The sequence below is a fragment of the Herpailurus yagouaroundi genome, unplaced genomic scaffold, assembly GCF_014898765.1.
Source record: "Herpailurus yagouaroundi ecotype Mexico unplaced genomic scaffold, PumYag 163, whole genome shotgun sequence".
Lineage (NCBI taxonomy): Eukaryota > Metazoa > Chordata > Mammalia > Carnivora > Felidae > Herpailurus > Herpailurus yagouaroundi.
In genome coordinates this window covers 18,207,308-18,215,298 of record NW_024412404.1, presented here as the reverse complement: position 1 = coordinate 18,215,298, position 7,991 = coordinate 18,207,308, and the positions used below count along the sequence as shown (strand labels likewise).

Below are 7,991 nucleotides of genomic sequence, written 5' to 3'. Positions count from 1 at the left end.
AGAGAGAGAGAGAGAGAGAGAGAGAGAGAGAGAGAGAGAGAGAGAGAACGAACTGGAAAAAAAGAGGGACCGAGCTGCTTTGTGTTTGAGTAAGTCCCACCCTAGGGGACTTCACAGCGCTAACATTTTCGGAGGGAGGGGAGATCGAGGGGAATTGGCGAACAGTGCAAAGTGGAGGCAGATCTTGGTCGGGATATTTCACACCTCTTTTCTAGCAAAGTGAATCCCAGGACCCCTCAAACTTCCATAGGACTCGGCAACTTGTCGCAGTCTCCTTAGTTGCTATGGGAAGTAGGGAAGCCAGGGGCTCTGGGTGAAATACGGAGGACGAACCCAGGCTCCCTCTCCTGATCATTAATTATACACGGCGCTGGGTGCTGGAGATCAGCTGAGTTTTGTGGCAGGCACATTTGTGTTTTGGAAAATACTGGTGTGTTGGACATAAGGAAGAAAAATAAAAGCCATCTCTGTCTTTTCTCCTCCCACTTCTCGGGAGGCTTCCAGATGTTGGCCAGCCAGCTTTCTTTGGAGTTACCTCCTCTGCCATGGGGGTTCTCCTTCCTTGTCCAGGTGAGAAATCTCCCACATTCCTGAGAAGCAAACAGGTTAAGCAAAATCTGAACCATGAGACCTGAGATGGTGCTTCCTGCCTTAGCCTTTCTCTTACCTGTGTCTTTTTTTTTTTTTTTTTTTTAGTATTTATTTTTGGGAGAGTGCAAGTGGGGGAGGGGCAGACAGAGGGGGACAGAGGATCCAAAGTGGCCTCTGAGCTCACAGCAACAAGCCCCATTATGGGGCTTGAACTCACAAACCACAAGATCATGACCTGAGCCGAAGTCGGAGGCTCAACCGACTGAGCCACCCAGGTGCCCCTTACCTGTTTCTTCAACATCTTGACCACACATTCCCTCGTCTCCTCCTTCTCTCGCAGTCTTTCGTCTTGGAGGGTTTTTTTGTTTGTTTGTTTGTTTTTTCCTTTACTGAGGGTCAGTGTCTGCCCTTAGGGGAGAGAGAACTCCTGGATGTGTGCATCTAAAATGTTCTCTAGACTAAGTGGTTTTGGTGAAGTTTTTTTTGTTTTGTTTTGTTTTGTTTTGTTTTTAAAAAAAATTTTTTTTAACGTTTATGTATTTTTGAGACAGAGAGAGACAGAGCATGAACGGGGGAGGGTCAGAGAGAGGGAGACACAGAATCTGAAACAGGCTCCAGGCTCTGAGCTGTCAGCACAGAGCCCGACGCGGGGCTCGAACTCACGGGCCGCGAGATCATGACCTGAGCCGAAGTCGGACGCTTAACCGACCGAGCCACCCAGGCACCCCATGGTTTGGTGAAGTTTTGAACAGTCTCCTCATGCTTAAGAAATGGGGCCTTCTTGATCGTAGTGAAAACTTTTTCAGCGAGTCAAAATAAGTTTTGGTATTTTTGTGATCCTGGGGTTTTAAACACGGCTTCCGAGTCCTTTTACTCTAGGGGTTCATGGATGCCACTGCAGTACCTGTGATGAAATGCTAACTGGATGGCTCACGTAGAGAATCTCTTTCATAAATGATGACCAAGCATAACTTCTGTCGGTCTTCTTAAGTAAATAGGTTTTTGGCAATGATCATGAGAAAAAATAATCCCTATATATTTTAGGCTTTATTTTGTAGCTCCAAGACCTGCTGAGTTGACGTCACTGCAAGTTTCTACAAAAAAATCAACCTGGGATGAGAGACACTTGCAGTTGGAGGGAGGATGTGAGGCCAACGTAGCACGAGGTCGGGTCACTTTTGATCCCATTAGAGTCCACTTTAAATTTTTTTTTTTTCAACGTTTATTTATTTTTGGGACAGAGAGAGACAGAGCATGAATGGGGGAAGGGCAGAGAGAGAGGGAGACACAGAATCGGAAACAGGCTCCAGGCTCTGAGCCATCAGCCCAGAGCCTGACGCGGGGCTCGAACTCACGGACCGCGAGATCGTGACCTGGCTGAAGTCGGACGCTTAACCGACTGCGCCACCCAGGCGCCCCTAGAGTCCACTTTAAAACATTCCCAGAGTTACTTAATAACTGCCCCTTGATTTGCTCACTTAAACCATGTGTAGCTGGCTCATTACACCCATTAATAGTAACTTAGGCCCCTTCTAAGCTTTACTTTCTACCCCTGAGGTCTGTATTTTTATTGCCATCCTGGTTTTTTGTCTTATATTCTTTTTGTTTTTCAAGTATTTGCTAGTTGTTGAGATGCGGTACAGAAGAATGCATTTGGCCTAAGTTTGGAATAATTATTCCAGTGCTGGGCTTCCCAAGCAAACGTAGACTGCTGGGGCATAGAATTCTCTCGGCCCTCAGATGTGCCCACCCTCACCCTCATTCAGTCCCAAGACGGGTTGACCAGCAGCTGGGGTCCCATGGAGGCCTCGTTTTTTAGCATCTGAAATTCCATGGGAAGTAAATTTCATCAGGGCACTGTGACATCACAAGTATTTGGCCTCTAGGACGGCATCTTCCTTTTTGATCAAAGGAACCCAATCTTCCTTTTTGATCAAAGGAACCCGAGACTATGGACGTGCCTCCCGGGGCATCTCAGCATTAGTACCTTTGGCCTCTGAATTGTAAATGGTGAGTGACTTTACTACTTTGAAAAGAATGGCGTGTGGACTTTTTTTTTTCTTCAGGAAATGAGAGAAGTAATCACATTGCCCCCTGTTGGGAACTTGGGCACAATCATACGGTACTGTGTTCTTTGCTATACTTTTTCACGTCATTGTTTTTTTCTCTGTTGGGTTTCATCAGAGCTCTGTGTTCACCAGGCTGTGATGTTTTGAGGTCCGATCCAGTTGCGAACTGTAGTGAACAGCGAGCAGCTCAGGCAGCCTGGATAAGGCCATGACCTTGAAGAAGTCATTTAACATCTCTGGTCTCTTTTTCCTTGTGTTTAAAATGTGGAGATTGAATTCTCTGACTTCTGATGCCCCTTCCTGCCCCGTGACTTGGTGTCAGAGGTTGGGAGGAGTTGAGAAACTATGGGTAAAGTTTCTAGCTCAGAGTGTGTTTTGTAATTTTCTGGCAAATTCTTTAGGAATTCAGCCTTGGAGTGTCTCTGTGTGTTTCCTCTTTCAGCACACAAGCTGCTTCTCTTCAGATTAGCCTGGGGAAACTGAGTCCAGCTTTCTGGACTTTCTGCGGCTCACTGGGGGACCTGGATGTGACTGGGCATAGGCTCTCGCCTGCTCTCAGTTTGAGCTGTCCTCCCTGTAGAAGTTGGGCTTGATCGAGCCTGGTCTGCATGTAATGAATTATTGAGGTATTGTCTCCATGGTTGTGTCTGAGAAAACAACACGTTTTCTCTGTCAGGTTCGTGACTAATATAAACATCAGATCCCGTTATGGCTTGGTAATTACCCAGGGTCTGGCCCGATGCATCCAATCAGGACTGGAGCTCCAGTGCCTCAGAATTCTTGATTCCAGATCAGACCTGCAGCCTCATCTCGTCTTGGGGATTGCCTGCATTGGATGACCTTCAGATAATTCTCTTTGATCAGGTCACTTAGGGTGGCCTTGGAGAAGCTCTCAGGTCCCAGTCACAGGGGAGTTAGAGCTGACCTTCCCTCGTGCAGAGAGATTTTTGCTGCTCATTCCTGGCTCTCTTTGTGCAAATGCACACTTCAGTAGAGATTCAGCAGTCAGACCCAAGTGCAAATCCTGGATCTTATTAGCAGGGCATCTTTGGCTGTTAGCCATATTGCACCTTGGTTTCTTCATCTGTAAAAAGAGCATAATGATGCTTACTTTGTAGGATGCTTATGAGGAGTAGCAATAATGGGTATACAGGACCCAGCAAATGCCTGGCACTAAGCAGGCTTCCTGTAAATAGCTCACAAAGTGGTGAGTTTGTTTTCTCTTTGATTCCTTGCGTGTTTGGCCCCAGACGGGCACAGACGACAACAAATAGAACTTTTGAACCCAAAGGAACCTCTATACTCTGAAGTCTACTGTCCTTGGGTCAAACAACCAGCTAGGGTGACACTGAGACTTGGGCTCATGGCTCTTGGCTGTGGCAAGGCTGGAAGATTGGGGAGGGGCAGCCAGGGAAGTGTCCGTGGATGGGGGCCTGCCAGGACAGCTGCCGTTTTGATGGTGGGGACATCAGTGGACTAGCGTTGACCAGTGTTAACGCTGTGGGGCTCCGGGAATGATAGACTGAGAGGGTGTGAAATGTTTGGTAGGAGGGCAGGGCTGGCCAACGTCATACCATTGAGAAGGGAGGACTTTCATCCCGTTACCCCAGTCCAGAGCTCGTAGACCTGTTCCCCTGACAATGCCACAGTTTCCTGGGCAGCGTTCTCTGTAACAGGACCAGCTTTCCTCCCAGTGCTGTTTCCCAAAGTGCGTTCCGTGGAGCACTTGTCCTTGCACTTACCTTGCGGAAAATGTTGGGAGTCTTGGTATACCTGAGCACCCCCTTGAAGAGTCAGATCACAGGTGGGGAGAAGCCCTGTAGTAGAGAAATTGGTCAAACTGCTCTTAACTGGGCTCACTTCGAGCAGCCTTGCCTTGCTGTCAAGACTGCTATGTAGTACCTGAGTCCGCCTGTGACCTTGGGCAAGGACTTCACTGCTCTGCACCTCAGTTTCCCCATCTGCAAATTGGGGATTGTAACAGAGCACAGCCCTGTGGGGTAGGTGCTCTCTCTAGCCCTATTTTGTAGACTTTCCTAGGAGGACACTGGTGACCTAAAGCCTTGGGCTGACTCTGTATCCAGGTGCCCTGGGGACTTATCCAAACATGTATCAGGAGGAGAGGAAGAGCTGCCCTATCACGTGGTCTGGGGCAGAGAGAATGCCAAGGCCAAGGCCGAGTGGGCCCCTTCTTTGCCTTGCTCCTGTCCTTTTTCCTGGAGGGGGACATTAATTGGGTGTCTCGTAGCACGGAGTAAGTCCTTGCTTTGGGTCCCTCTCTCTGTCTCACCGGGGCAGGAGAAGCGTGCTGCTGAAACCGCCTGGCACTGGATTGCAATGCCGGGACCTCTTTCCCAAAGTGGGCAGCAGGGGGGCCCCAGCTCACAGTGGCAGTGGCCATATGCTGACTTTTGAAACACAGCAGGCAACACCACCATCTTGGGACTTCAGAGCTGTGGAGTCCCTGGAGGGGTGCCCCTGTGCCTCCAGTGGAAAGGGCTGTGTCTGTGCAGTGATTCCGAGCTGCTGGGCTGTGCGGGAAATACTGGCCTTCGTGGACCCGTGTCTGGGGGTCAGGCAAGGCCAGGCCTCCTGCAGCACCTCTGAGATTCCACAGCCTTTCAGTGCATGGCAGGGAGCAGATCAAAAGTGCTTCCTTTTTTGAAATGCTACTTAAGTAGGTGGAATCCTGGCCCTGGGCACACAGAGAAGGACTCTCCCCCTCCCAGGCAGAGGTGTCTTAGCATTCTGGGTAGAAGTCTCAAGGAATGTTCAGTTGGGATATCAGATCTCTGCTTCGGAGGGCTGGAGAGAGTGTTTGTCTGGTCCCGGGGCTTGTCACATGTTAATATGCATAAGAATCACCTGGGGTAGCCATTAAAAATGCAGCTTGTGATTCCCACAGAAGGTCCAGGTCGGGCCTGAGATTCTGCACATCTGACAAGACATGGAGCAGGGCGGGTGCCTATGTTGTGCAGGCCACACTTCGAGTAGCAAAGATCTGGACTCCAGTCAGTCCCTCTCTGAAGAAAAAAAGCCTATTTTTTTTTGCTTTAACTTAATTTTTTTTAATTTACATCCAAATTAGTTAGCATATAGTGCAACACTGATTTCAGGACTAGATTCCTTAGTGCCCCTTACCCGTTTAGCCCATCCCCCCTCCCAAAACCCCTCCAGTAACCCTGTTTGTTCTCCATATTTAAGTCTCTTATGTTTTCTCTTCTTTCCTGTTTTTTTTTTTTTTAATTTTTTTTTTAACGTTTATTTATTTTTTTGGGACAGAGAGAGACAGAGCATGAACGGGGGAGGGGCAGAGAGAGAGGGAGACACAGAATCAGAAACAGGGTCCAGGCTCTGAGCCATCAGCCCAGAGCCCGACGCGGGGCTCGAACTCACAGACCGCGAGATCGTGACCTGGCTGAAGTTGGACGCTTAACCGACTGCGCCACCCAGGCGCCCCTCTTCTTTCCTGTTTTTATATTATTTTTGTCTCCCTTTCCTTATGTTCATCTGTTTTGTCTCTTAAAGTCCTCCTATGAGTGAAGTCATATGATATTTGTCTTTCTCTGACTAATTTCACTTAGCATAATACCCTCCAGTTCCATCCATGTTGTTGCAAATGGCAAGGTTTCCTTCTTTTTGATTGCCGAGTAATACTCCATTGTATATATATGCCACATCTTCTTTATCTAGTCATCCATCAATGGACATTTGGGCTCCTTCCATACTTTGGCTGTTGTTGACAGTGCTGCTATAAACACGGGGGTGCACGTGTCGCTTCGAAACAGCACACCTGTATCCCTTGGATAAATGCCTAGTAGTGCCATTGCTGGGTCGTAGGGTAGTTCTATTTTTAGTTTTTTGAGGAACCTCTATACTGTTTTCCAGAGTGGCTGTACCAGCTTGCATTCCCAAAAAGCCTATTTTTAAATATGGAAATTCCCAGCTCTTCAGCGGTGGGGAGGGATCCTGTGCCAGGACAGCCAGGTCGGGACGACTCCGCACAAGCCCCTTGGAGCCTCTGCGGTTCAGACTGGGCCCTGACTGCTAACACCCACTGTTCGGGTGCCTGCTCCCAAGGAACCCACAAGAGCTGTTGGTGGAGGGTTGGGTTGTGGCGGCCAGAGCAGTGGTCCGCAGAGATACAGGGTGGGGTGTGTGCGTTCCCCGCCCATCAACATGCGGGTTCCTCCTCTCTCCAGTTGGTCACACTGCAAGGGGCTAGGCTTCCCGAGGTCCAGGATGGCAAGCCTGCCAAACCAACTTCTTGCAAAATTAAAGGCTGGTGGCGTAGCCAGGCCTGCACCGTGGTGATGCTCCAGGAAGCCAGCTGCTGGCCATTCCCTCTGGAGTGTTTGAAGTCCGCGGACAGCAAGACCGCCAGCCCGATTTTCCACAGGGACCTGGGTGGGTCTTCCCAGATGGAGGGTTCAGCTTAAAAGGGTTGGACTCAAGACCGATGCTGAGTGTGGGGAGATGGGTGGCGCGGCACGGTGCTGGGCCCCCTCAGCTGCTCTTCTCAGGGGTTCTGTCAGGGGAAGTTGAAAGTCGTTCTTTTGTCACCCTAGCGTATTAGGGTTGTTTGCAGCTCACACTGCCAGGGACCCTGTCCTGGAGCTGTGCTGTTGATGTGGTTGCACTGTCAATGAGGAGCAGTCGGACCAAGCTTTGAGCCCTGAGTGTCTTCAGCGGCCAGAAGGAGGAAGGGCTTAGTGCAGTGGCAAGCACACAGTAGGTCCTCCGTTGAATGTTATGGTTACGATTGTTGTTGATTTTGCTTTTACCACCTGGTGAGTACATACTCTGTGCGCAAACCAGGCTGGGTGCTAGGGGAAGAATAAGACCCAGTTGTGACTTTGTTTTTAATGTATATTTTTGAGAGAGAAAGAGACAGAGCATGAATGGGGAGGGGCAGAGGGAGACACACACACACACACACACACACACACACACACACACACACACACAGAATCTGAAGCAGGCTCCAGGCTCTGGAGCCCGACACGGGGCTTGAACCCATGAACTGCGAGATAATGACCTGAGCTGAAGTTGGATGCTTAACCGACTGAGCCACCCAGGGACCCCTTTTAATGTTTATTTTTGAGAGAGAGACAGACACAGAGTGTGAATGGGGGAGGGGCAGAGAAAGACACACACACACACACACACACACACACACACACACACACACACACAGAATCTGAAGAAGTCTCCAGACTCTGAGTTGTCAGCCCAGAGACAGATGTGGGGTTCGAACTCATGAACCATGAGATCATGACCTGAGCTGAAGTCAGATGCTTAACCTACTGAGCCACTCAGGTGCCCCCCGGT

At 49.4% G+C, this 7,991-nt stretch overlaps 1 protein-coding gene across 38 annotated transcripts in view; it reads left to right on the top strand.

Annotated features, from left to right (window-relative positions):
- The window catches only part of KCNMA1 (potassium calcium-activated channel subfamily M alpha 1), a 736,361-nt gene that overhangs the window by 1,647 nt on the left and 726,723 nt on the right, over window positions 1-7,991 (top strand). The gene's annotated exons all lie outside the window — the stretch shown is intronic.